Below are 13,342 nucleotides of genomic sequence, written 5' to 3' on the forward strand. Positions count from 1 at the left end.
TATTCAAAGATTTCACGAGTTTTCAAAAATAGCAGATCTACAAGCTCACAGCGCGGCGTGAGCTTGTAGATCTGCTATTTTTCAATAGCTAAAGTATAAAATAATTAAGGCCCCTCCACCTTGGGCCCTAGTAACTCAGTCCCACTTCCCACCCCCATTGTGACGCCCCCATTGTAAGGTAAGAAGGGAAGGGAGATGGGAGAAAGAAAGAGAGACAGAGAGACAGTTTCCTTACATCTCTCATGTCTCCCTCTTTGGGGGTCAGAGTGACCTCCAGGTCCAACGTGCCCAGGTTGTCGTCGGGGTACTGGGGGTCCTTCAGGTCAAGGGTCACGTCCAGGGCCCTGAAAGATGGAGATCGCAGGCCGTTCACTCTAGAGAGCCAGACCCATATCGTCTTTATCTGTCCTTTTGTACCTTGAATTGAGTACAAAAGCAGCCCAATGCAAACAAGCCATCATGCTTTTTTGTGATTTAAATCCTTTTAGTAGACCTTGTATCTGAACTGAACTGTACTGTACTGTACTATTCCTATGCAAACTGCTAATAGAGTATTCAATCAATCTTTTTTTTCTTTTATCCCACGATTTTGTAACCCATTTATTTTCCGAAGCTGTAATCCTGGGCTCTGCTCTCCCTCTGTTGCGGCCGGACTGACCTCATGCTTCCTTCAATGCAAGAGTAGACCAAGTTGCTTCTTTTCACCTGACAGGGGGGATTTCCCCAGTTTGGACGTAGCACGTGGAAGGAACACGTTATTCCAACCAGTTCCTTTCCCCTCCTTCAGGCGCCCCGGCTGGCCAGGGGCAGGCATGTTTTTGCATGTTTTTGTGAGGGTATCTATCAATCAATCAATCAAACAATCAATCAATCAATCATTCTGTCGGGGGAAAGCCACAACTGTGACTTTTCAGGGATCAAATTCAAACGTTGCAAAAGTAGCAGATCTACAAGCTGAAAATGCAGCGCGAAAGGACTCAAAGCGAAGTTTTGAGCTTGTCGATCTGCTATTCTTGCTATTTTTTATTTGAATCCTGAAAAGTAACGGTTTTGGACATAATAAGGTTTCCATCCGACAGATAGATTGGCTGTTTTAGAATTTTCCCCTTTTTTTAAGACTTTAATCAACGTTTCCAAATTGATTAGAAATGATTTAGCACTTTTTGACAAAATATCGGTTAAAAGATATTGGTAATCGTGGGTTAGGTCTCCTCAAAATCGGGATCGTTATTCGGCCAAAAATCGGGCATCCAATGCACACACAACGCACCAGGCTTACACAATGTACAAGTTATGTTGATTATTATAGCATAGATTATAATTATATTATAGATAACACAACATGTTGTGCAGACAGTACATGCGTGCACACACACACACACACACACGCACACACACACACACACACACACACACACACACACACACACACACACACACACACACACACACACACACACACTACGTACCATACACGTATATGTAAATACATTATTTGACACATTCTTACATGCAATTTACTTTAAGGTCTACTTAATCAACCTAACTGTTAAACATGTGCTTGTAGAAGGAATTAATATGTTTTAATTGAGATGCACATTGCACATTCTAAAAGTTAATAAATGTTGTCATAAATAGTGATTATGTAATTTAACCATCCACCTTCCATCTGTCCACAAAAATAAATAAATGTATGCTTTTCCCCCATGATATGCTCCATTCTGGTGAATCACCAAGGAAGGCCACTAGAGTGCAGTGGTGAGCTGTTGTTCACCATGACTGAAGCAATCATGGGAGTCAAACCCAAACAGTGGAGGCAGAGACACAGGACACAAGAATGCGAGAGGGATGGACAGACAGGCAAATATAGAAACAGAGGTGAGGATGAACAAATATAGCGACGGAGATGGTGAAGGAGAGAAAGAGCCAAAAATGAAGAAAGAGAAGAAGTAAGTACTGCTATAAAACAGTGGTTCTCAACCTGTGGGTCGAGACCCCCAGGGGGGTCCCCAGATGATTTTTTGGGGGTCCCCAGATGATTAACTTAATTGTTTGTAAGCATTGTTTTCTCTCTCAACAGTAAGCAAACCAACATAACGTTTAGGTATATAGAGGGTCTCTGCACATTTCTAAAGTGACAATTTAAGGACTTTTTAAAACACCTCTAAAATGACAAATTAAACATTGGTCAAATTGTCAAATATTAGAGGCAGGAATTACATCACATGCTCACAACGGCTCGCGTTTGCAAGGCGTTGTGAGCATGTACATCGGCTATTTTCACAATAGAACGTTGCGAGGCGTTGTGAGCATGTAGATCGGCTATTTTCACAATAGAACCGTGTTATACAAAATGTAATACCTCAACTCTTAGTGCTCGTCAGTGTGGGGGGGGGGGGGGTCCCCACTCCCCAGATAAAATATGATTATTTTGGGGGTCACGGCCTGAAAAGGTTGAGAACCACTGCTATGAAAGAAAGAACATCATTGTGGATTGTGAAGACCTCAGATGTTCCAGTGACTCCAGGTAGAGATATGAGGAGCCCATGAAGTCGTCCTGAAGTCCAAAGTCATAGTCAAACACCTGGAGAGAGACAACATTGTTAGTAACAGGTATTATTTAAGACCCCAGGCCCATTCTATCAATGGCTTCTAAATCAGTAGTTATTTGGCATTTTTCAAGCACTTTAAAGAATTTTCAAGAATGCTTATCGTAAATTGCTTTGGATTAAAAGCGTCTGCTAAATGCCTAAACTGTAATGTTAAAAAACTGCAGTACTAGCTCGTAGCGCGGCACAAAGTGATGCGACGTGAGCTTTGCACCGCGTTGCGAGCTTGTAGTTCGGTATTTTCACTAGCCTACTTCTTAACTCATTAAAAGCCTCAGACATTAACGGATTATAATATCCAGAGTGCCTCCCACCCCCCCCCATTCACGGCCGTTCTCTTATTTTGTCTTATTTTGAAGGCCACCGGAAGTACTTCCGGTCTGACGTCATCGGTGGTGGGGAGAGAGCACTGCAGGAGCAGCAGCAACAACAACGTTAGCGTTAGCGACCAGGCTAGCAGGAAGAAGGGATGAATTTGCCTAGTAACTGATCTCATAGGCTATTCAGTAGCCTATCAAAAGTAATTAATTAATAGCTATCACCGTGATGCGCACCACGGTGACAAGCATTAAAATATGACACCCCAGTTATGATTAAAAAACGTAAAGCAGTCTTATATCACAATGCTGCAATATAAAGTTCCAATTTTTTTAACAGTGGTTCAGAAATAGTCATTCTACTTGAAAAATGTTTCTATAAAGAAATAGCTTAATTCCCTGAACAGGGCCTTTAAGTACATTTTGTCACCAAAACTTTTGTAAGTTAATTTTAAGTTTTTTAGAGAGAAAAGGGCTGACATTTCTAAAAAGGGCCTTTGGGTGGAAATATTGAAAATAGCAGACCTCCAAGCTCACAACGTGTGCTGTGAGCTTTGGAGGTCTGCTATTTTCGGTGTGTGATACCACACTGAACTAAGCATAATCAAGTGAATACAGAGAGATGTGGCGTAACGGCATGGATTTCTACACAGAGAGGGCGATTCTTTCAACATAAGATGCTGCATTCAAGTTCAGGAGAGTTTGTGCAAGGCAATTCTAATGAATGCTGCCTTCAGGTATGGCATGGAAAGAGGGCATTTTCATTTCTTTCACCATAGTGAAAACTATTTACAGAAGAATAAAAGGGCAGGGGCTCAATGTCTATGTGTGCACGTGCCTGGCAGTATTGATACTTTTCCCACCACGGCTCACCTTGACGTACAGCGGCTCCTTCAGCGAGTCCACCAGCAGGCTGAGCCTCTCGTCCCACAGCGGGTTCAGGTTCTTATGGATGGTCTTACTCCTGAACACCTCCTTCCCCGCCAGCTTGAACTTCACATACGGATCACTGGTCCCTGTGGGCACGCACGCACGCACACACACACACACACACACACACACACACACACACACACACACACACACACACACACACACACACACACACACACACACACACACACACACACACACACACACACACACACACACACACACACACACACACACGGGTTTATTAATAGGGTTAAGGGGGTTATCAATGAAGGTCGGTTTTCCACACATTAGACCAGTGATTCCATTATTGTCCATTATAAAATTATAGGTCAAATTTGTATTACCGTTCGATTTACTTTCTGGGGCTGTGCGATTAAAACATGTCATACCTAAATTTTTATGCCAAATACCTACATAGAAATTGACTATGGGTTCAGACTTATTATTATAATTTCATATTTTTAAGTGTAGCTGTGAAACAGTGAAAACAGCACATTATAGGTCAACAGTGCTCTTATTTTACATTCCACAGACCAGAAGAGAGCTCTGGCCACATTAAGTGTTTAGACAGATATCTCTTGTTGTGTCCCCTCTCAAATGAGCACTTGCCCGGTCAGGCAACCTGAAACCAAGGCTCCACCTGCCCGAGAGTTTTATTTACGTGCCAGGGGCAGGTGGGCAAGCCTTAGTGTCAGCCTTAGTGCCCTGCATAAGGGCCCATGCTTGGGTGTTCCGGGAAGCCCTTGTTGTGCAACAAGGGCAATCGACAATCTTCTCCAGACTAAATAATATAACGAATGCTTGCCTTTTTTTTTTAAACACTTTATTTTCATTTTTCATTTTCAACAAATAATCATACATGTACATCATTTTAAATTCTGCAATTCCCTCAACCCCCCTCCCCCCAAGGTCATATCAAAACAAGCAAAAGAATGCTTGCCTTTTTGTGGAAAACGAGAGACTAATGTTCATGTTCATGATCTTGTTCATGGCAGGAAAAATCAAAAGGTCATCATGGGAGTGAAATGAAGCCAAGCATTATTACAAAATAGCACTCTCCATAAACAGACAAGCAAGTCCCTGGCTCAATTCCCCAGCCGGCTGCACCTTTGCATGGAAGTCACACCCCTATTTTGATGATAATAGAGATGATTAAAAAAAGATAACATTATCGCAGTCACGGGATACGGACCCCCCCCCCCCCCACTGCTCTAAACAACACATCACTTCACAGCACTGTTAAAACATCAAAGCCAATGACATGAAACAAAACAAAAAAATGACGATCTACAAAGAACAGAGGCTGACGGAGAATGAATGAACCCTTCCACACGTAACTCTATCACCACAATAATATACTTTCAACAAAGTGATGTATATCGTTAACCTTTCAATAAGGGAAGTGATACTAAACAGTTCCGAAATCTGATACAAGCCAATACTTTCACCTCTGTATACAACACAACCACGGGCAGTGAGGAGGCTCTGTCATGTGACTCAGACAGGTCATATGACTAATTCCTGAACCATGATTGGTTGACACAATTGGCTGCAGTCATATGGCAAGTAATAATAGATAGATAGATACCTTGGGGGAAATTCAGTCACCCATTGTCACACAGCAGTTAAGGTTACAGGATACAGGACTTTAAGAAAAAGAACAAGGACTGTTGTGTAGCCTACAGCCGACACAAAAAACAAAAGAAATAAGAAAGAAGAATCAACAATACAGGAGAATCAACCATACAGAGCAATTAAGTTTAAAAAAAAATATATATATATATGTATGTATATTATATATATATATATATATATATATATATATATATATATATACCTGTAAAGTGTCGAGAACAGTTAGAAAACACAACACAACAATAAAATAGTAGTACTTAACGTTTCTATAATGGATTGCAATTTTAATGGACTTTTCTAAGCATATTGCAAACTCAAAGAACTTACAATGGTCCATTCATTCAAACATTAGGAACTACATATCAACACAGTGCCAAAAAAATACACATCTATACAGTAAGCCTATACATGTTGATATGTTTGGAGCCTCAGGAGTCAAAAACACCATTGACTGAGTTCTTCGATTTAACTCACTGTCCTGATAAGTAGCACAATTTATCATGCAGTCATCATTATCGTCTTCATTTTGTCATATAAGAGCTGCTGCTTAGTGAAGTACACACACACACACACACACACACACACACACACACGCACACACACACGCACGCACGCACGCACGCACGCACGCACGCACGTACGTACGCACGCACGCACGCACGCACGCACGCACACAGGTACAAATGGATATGACAGGTCAAATGTCACAGGGTATTTCACATGTTCATGCAGTATCTGTATTTTAACACTAGATGGCGCCATAGACACACATTTGTGTTACAGTCAGAATAATCAGGAGACTGTTATAGCAGGCCAGGGAATAAACCAGTGGTGGAAAGTAAGTAAAAGTACTTAAGTACCACTTTGGTGTATTTTTTTACTTTACTGGAGTATTTCCAATTTTCAATACATTTTACTCCTATTCCACTACATCTCAGAGGCAAATATTGTAGGCTACTTTTTACTCCAATAAATTATTTTTTCAAATGTTATAATTAATATTTGAAAAAAATATTAATTACTAGTTACTTTTAAATATAAATCCATGAATGTTTCTTTGTCTATCTGTGCTGGTTATTACGTTGTTAAATTACAGTAAAATAACTACAAATGCAAAATTTACTTTAACAAGGTATTATAATTATATTCTCCACACTTGTATTCTCCCCATTTTGACAGAATGGTATATTCCCAGGTTCCGCAGGTCAGCTGCACAGGTGCAATGTATTATTGTTAATTGTGGCACGTTTACTAACATGCCAAGTTTAGCTACACTTGAACAACCGTTCCAGGCTGCCATATCCAGTCCAAGAAACCGTAGAAACGGGGGGAAATATAAAATGTACTTCTTAAAATAAATGTATCATGCCTGTTGCTAAGGTATATGGAAACATGACTGGTGTCTTGCACGCGCACGAAGGCGCGCATGCAAGACACCAGTCATGTTGCCATACCTTAGCTTTTTCTGAACGGACGCCACTGGGCCCCTACAGTATATGTCATATTGCTCTTTACACCCAAGTGGACATATTGTCAAAGAGTGGCATTAAGAAAGGTCATGGGGAAACACATATAAACAGGGCTGTGGTCTGCTTGTTATTAGATTATGTGTGTGCCAAGTTGACATTTTGGCCTGAGGGTGCTATAGGTAAAGGGCATGGGGTTTATTCTCAGAGAGTTCAAAGGATCTTCCTTCAGGGAACATGAAAGCACTCAGCACTTTACATGCCAAGACGGAAATAACAAGACATGCCATATCCAGTTTACTTCCTGTAGTTGGTGGCCACTGTTTTAGGACAGGGGTTCTCAACCTTTTCAGGCCGCGACCCCCAAAATAATAATATTTTGACAAGCACTATGAGTTGAAGCATTACATTTTGTATAACACAGTTCTATTGTGAAAATAGCAGATCTACATGCTCACAACGCCTCACATTGCGAGGTGTTGTGAGCATGTATTTTCACAATTTCTGCCTCTAATATTTGACAATTTGGTCAATGTTTAATTTGTCATTTTAGAGGTATTAAAAAGTCCTTAAATTGTCACGTTAGAAATGTGCAGATGCCCTCTATACACTGTTTGTTTACTGTTTAGTGAGAAAACAATGTTTCACATTAAGTTAATCATCTGGGGACCCCCCAAAATAATTTGGGGACCCCCCTGGGGGTCCCGACCCGCAGGTTGAGAACCACTGTTTCAGGAGACGGGAGGCAGGTTTGAGTCAAATTCATTCCAATGGAAGAGTGAACGTGAACACAGCTGAACCATTCTTTATCCGCATGGTCACTGAACTAAATATTTGACAGGACCGCCACACAATAATCCCAAGATTTTCTTATTAAAATGGCTATTTTCAAAGAGACAAATCAGGAGTAATCACCTTTCGGATACCGACATCTCATATGGCCCATGGACTAACTAGTAAGACACCTGAGGGTGGAATGCGACCTCAGGGTGACATGCATTCTTGACCATCTGGCCAACCACAGCGTTTCTCTGACGATTCTAGTTGTTATCAACCCTAGGAGAAACGGGGAGAACATGCAAACTCCACACAAAAAAAGGCCCTATCGCCAACCCCACCTAGGTTGTGAGCGATAGGGCCTAAACATGGAGATGTGGAGAACACTATATATGGAGATAGTCCAGTCCATCATGTCATATGGGACTACCGTCATAGACAGTAGCCATTGTTAGGCCGGAGTCAATGGCTGTCTGTCTGACTGTCTGTACAGGAAGTGATGTCACATGACATACTTTTTATGCCCATATATGAGTCATTCTGTACCACATCTCCATGTTTAGGCCACACAGGTTCGCTCCATTTCTCCATGTATAGGTCCAAATGCCCAACGTCGAGCTTGACAAGGAGGATACCGCACATTGTACCTCATCCACCCTTTCTTCTCTCTCCTTTTGGTATCTTTATCCTCCACCTCCTTTTTTTCTTTTTTATTCTTCTCTTTTTTTCACAGCCGCCCCCATATTTACTTTAGAAAATCTATATTAAATTCTAAGAACGTTTCGAGTACCAGTTTGATACAAGAGCGAATAAGCGCTACACTTCTGGAATCCTGTGCGTCGACTTAAAGTCGGATCCAGGCCTAATAACTTTATCTAGCCGCCCGTTGCCACCTCCTTGTTACATTTTCTTTTCTGAGACACATTGTACCTCATCCACCCTTTCTTCTCTCTCCTTTTGGTATCTTTATCCTCCTCCTCCTTTTTTTTCTTTTTTATTCTTCTCTTTTTTTGTCTTTCTTAGTCTTGTGTATCCTTCTCTTTTGGCTACTGTCTATGACGGTAGTCCCATCCCATATGACATGATGGACTGGACTATCTCCATATATAGTGTTATCCACATTTCGTGTAGCCGCCCCGTACAGGAAGTGATGTCACAACTTGCTGACATCACTCCCGTACAGAAGGAAGGTTACAGAAGGAAGGTTACGGAAGGAAGGAAAGAAGGAAGGTCACTCAAGCGACACGTTTTTCAGAGTATATGCGACCTTCGGTCGCAATAATCCCATTCATTAGCCAGCTCTCGTAGAGAGACCCCATAGCCTTCCATACGAGTCAATGGTGCATTTATATAGCGCTTTTATCCAAGGCGCTTTACATAGATTGTGCATTACATTCACCCATTCACGCACACATTCATACACCGGTGGCGGAGGAAACCATGCAAGGCACCAACCTACTCACCGGGAGCAATTAGGGGTTCAGAGTCTTGCTCAAGGACTCTTCCACATTAACTCAGGGGGAGCCCGGATTTGAACTGGGAACCCTTCGGGAACCCTTCGTGCTCTAATAACGGTTTCTCTACCTCTTAGCTATGCCGCCCTTCTGTGTTATACAGGGATCCTCAGATCCATTATCCATAAGTTCTTACCGGACACCACTGCGGCGGGTACTCATCTAGGACAACCAGTCCCTTTGAGTAGTATTTTATATCCTGACCTATATCCTTCTGCTGAATGATATTGATGACATCAGGGATCACTATATATGGGGCTATATCTCCATATATGGGGCTATATCCCTATATCCTTCTGCTGAGCTGGGATGAAGTGATGTCAGAACAGGTCAGCTATATTGTGATGTCACTGTGATGTCAGAAGAGTGACAAATGAATGAGGGATTTTGAGTGACTGACAGGATCTAGCTAGTCACAATCATACTATGTAGCGACCTACGGTCACAACAATTGGAAGTCCTCCAGTAAAGTAAAACTAAAAATACTTCAAAAGTATACTTAAGTACAGCACTTGAGTACATGTACTTAGTTGCTTACTACACCACTGGGGGACAGACTGGCTGACGGTCGGTTGGTCAGTCAGTCACACTGCTGGCCAGGACTTACAGAGCAACAGATAGTTCACTGAGTCCACAGTTTCATTACCGTGGAAAACGGTCATTGATCCATTCTCACTCCTTCCCTAATATGCCAGGAGGACCCGATCAATCAATCAATCTGTCAGTCATCATCAAATCATCAGTCAAGTAAAAACTGCTGCACACAGAAAACACAATAGAACTGTTCCTAACAGACAAATACAGTACATTGCATGTGAGAATGAATGAATGAATTGAATGAATGAATGAATGAATGAATGAATGAATGAAAATTAATGAATTAATCATATGTTTAATAATCAAGTCTGGAGACTCTGGATGGACACACACGCGCACCATTGGACATATAATTTCACTCTCACACTGAATGTCTCTTTACCTACTGTACTTACTGTATACAAGCAAACTCCTGAGCTCAGTAAAGGGGAGGTTCCAATGGGGCTGTTAAGCCTGACATCATTTTGTAGGCAGAGGAGAACTTTTGGGGCCAAAAGGCCCCAGCGCCCGTGAATCTTTTTACTATTTTTACTATTTACACATTTTTCTTCTCTTTGTTGTTGAAAGGAAAGTGGTAGAATTATACTTTAGTCGTTATTTTTGTCTCGGATCTGTTTAAATAGCGAGGGACAGATATTGACAATAAATCTGCTTGGAGGTCTGACTACAAATGATGTCACGGCTTAAAAGCCCCATGGAGTAGAGTAAGCTAACTGAATATATGACTACTATTATGCTATATATTTGTGATATATTGAGCCTCTTCCACCTAGACTTAGCCAAGGAGGTTGTATGGCTCATGTGATCCCGTTCCTGATTGTTTGATGAAATCTGCACAAAGACTGTATTAAATTGCGATTCAAAAACAGCAGATAAAGGCCTAGAAGCTCATAGCACATGCAGTACACTATTTTTGAGAAATTGTGAAAGCGTTTGCAATATCAAACTTTCAGATGCTGTTTTTCCTTCCAGTGTGGAGGAAGAAACAATATATTCTTTGGTTTATTTTGTGTGTAAACAATTATAGCGATTTTCAAAGCAGTTGTTTGGGACTTCCAGCGCGCCTGATCTTTCGGTTGGGGCGAAGCTCCGCCGTCAAGGAACACTTCTTACCTTTTGTGAACATTCTATCCAAAAAGGAAAGGTCCTATACTGGTCTCTCATCTGTTTATTTCTCAAGCGTGGAAGAAAATTGAAGCAACGTGTTGAAATAAAGAGTTTAAATCGCTCATTTTGTCAGCCGGTGTATTATTTTCCCCACTCTTATTGACCCCTGCAAGTAGCTGTAGTTAATAGTTATTTTGGCACACAGCACAGCACAGCACAGACACACACACACACACACACACACACACACACACACACACACACACACACACACACACACACACACACACACACACACACACACACACACACACACACACACACACACACACACACACACACACACACACACACACACACCAGCCGCATTATAAGAAAAACATTTCTCAGAGAGAGAGAGAGAGAGAGACAGAGAGAGAGAGCACAGCATAAAGGCAATCGTACCTTGTTAAAACCTCCCTTTATCCTTGCTAGCGAATGAACTGTCAATGATGTCATGCAATAATCCCTTGGTCAGTGTTTAGTTGCAAATTAATGAAGCAAAAACACACAGTCCAACATAATGCAATCATCGCCATTTCTCAATCCAGCTTGAAATGTTCTCTCAAAGGTCTCCTTGACAAACTTTCTTACAGGAATGTTTGGTTGAAAGGGCTCATCATACTCCTAAGTGCCAACATGGGCTGTTATTTACATTGCCTGCCTGCAGCCTCGCACGTTCTGAATTGAAACTGATAAGACTGCTTCCGGGTAGCATCTCCTCTCTGCTGGGGGGGGGGGGGCTGACCAGCCACCAGGGGGGGCTACAGCCCCCATAGCTCCCCACTTCCCACTCTAATGCGAAAGATTATGGATGGCTTGTGTGAGGAACCTCATTTCGGAGCTGCATAGCGGAGGGTTGGGTTCCGAAAGGAGCTAGTGTGTTTCACGTTGCCAGTAGCTGCGCAACCGTTTACAGTATGTAGTGACAGTGATATGCGCACGTTCAGTGCAAAAAAAAAACATCTATGTCCCGACTCCGTCCCAGGGGAGATTAATTTGCGTCCCAAATACATACAGTATTTTTACGTCCCCTGGACGTCATAGTCTCGAGCCCTGCGCCTGGCACCCATGGCACCTATTCATGGGTTGCATTTGTAGTCCAGCGGGCCATGTTGAGGACCAACACAGGTGTTCTGATTGGCGTAGAACATCAGTTCTATACCAATCAGACAAATGAAACACCTGTGTTGGTCCTCAACATGGACGGTGTAGGACTACAAATGCAACCCATTAATAGAAGATGCTCAAACGCCACACCACGCCACGCACGCACACTCTCTTTATACAACTGTATTCCTTCCATCTGTTCTTCCCCTCTTATCTCTTTCTCTATCAGTCTTGTGGTCAATACACACTTGTTTTGCTCGTGCAGCATTTTGAACAGACCACCACAAGTACGGTACTTTAAATCTGCAAACTTCTACCACTGCTTAGGCTGCATGTAAGTTACTCTGCTAGCTGGTAATAGAATTCAGAGGCCGCAGGGAAAGCCTGAAAATCCCATCCCATTAATGTTGATCGACTCAGGCAGCAGCGTGCCAGCCTTTCTGACGGATGGGGGGGGGGGAGTGGGACTGAGTTACTAGGGCCCTTAAGTATTTTATGCCTTAACAATTGAAAAATAGCAGATATACAAGCTGCGACCTTGTAGACCTGCTATTTTTTAAAAGTCCTCTGCCTGTGTCCATGGCCAAATACATATCATTTTGGGGGTCCTTGACATGAAAAGATTTGAACACCACTGACATAGAAACATAGGTTATTCACAATATTTCAAGGATTTTAAATATTCAAAGAAAAAAAAATCACGATTTTTCAAAAATAGAAGATCTACGAGCTTGCAGCGCGGCACTCGGTGCCGCGCTGTGAGCTTGTATATCTGCTATTTTTCAATAGTTAAAGCACAAAATAATCTGTAATAATTTGTACCCAGTCTAAATTGGGTACAACCCCCTCCCACTATGAAGAACATTCATGGGGGGGGCCCGCAGTGAATCCGTGTAGCCAGGGCCTAGAATTTGGTGCGACACCCCTGCATCTGCCTCTCAGCTCTTGGATGTGTGTAAATCACGTGATGATGATGCATTACGCTGGCACGCCGCACCCACCCCTCTCAGCTATCACCCACCCTTACCCAGCGCCTTCATTTCATGCTCGTCTGCGTGTGAGACGGTGATGTATAGGGTGGGGAGAGCGATTAATCAAGCCAGGTGACCTGAACGCCGCCCCGTTGTTCTTCCAGGCGTTACCAGAAAACCTATTATACTGTACATTCCGATCGATTAGCCGATTAATGACCGACCAATCTGAGTTCCCAGAAGTTCTTTTTCTCTAATGACCGA

At 42.3% G+C, this 13,342-nt stretch overlaps 1 pseudogene across 1 annotated transcript in view; it reads right to left on the minus strand.

Moving 5' to 3' along the window:
* Nucleotides 1–13,342, minus strand: part of LOC308295779 (multiple C2 and transmembrane domain-containing protein 1-like) — a 237,581-nt pseudogene that overhangs the window by 60,988 nt on the left and 163,251 nt on the right. Inside the window, exons 4-6 of the transcript in view lie at nt 3,800–3,942; nt 2,505–2,584; nt 236–344 (exon numbers count right to left, since the gene is read on the minus strand). The product of the transcript in view is annotated as a multiple C2 and transmembrane domain-containing protein 1-like (transcript). The remainder of the gene's footprint in view (nt 1–235; nt 345–2,504; nt 2,585–3,799; nt 3,943–13,342) is intronic.

Source organism: Nannobrachium achirus (genome assembly GCF_963921795.1).
Source record: "Nannobrachium achirus genome assembly, chromosome: 12".
Taxonomy (NCBI): domain Eukaryota; kingdom Metazoa; phylum Chordata; class Actinopteri; order Myctophiformes; family Myctophidae; genus Nannobrachium; species Nannobrachium achirus.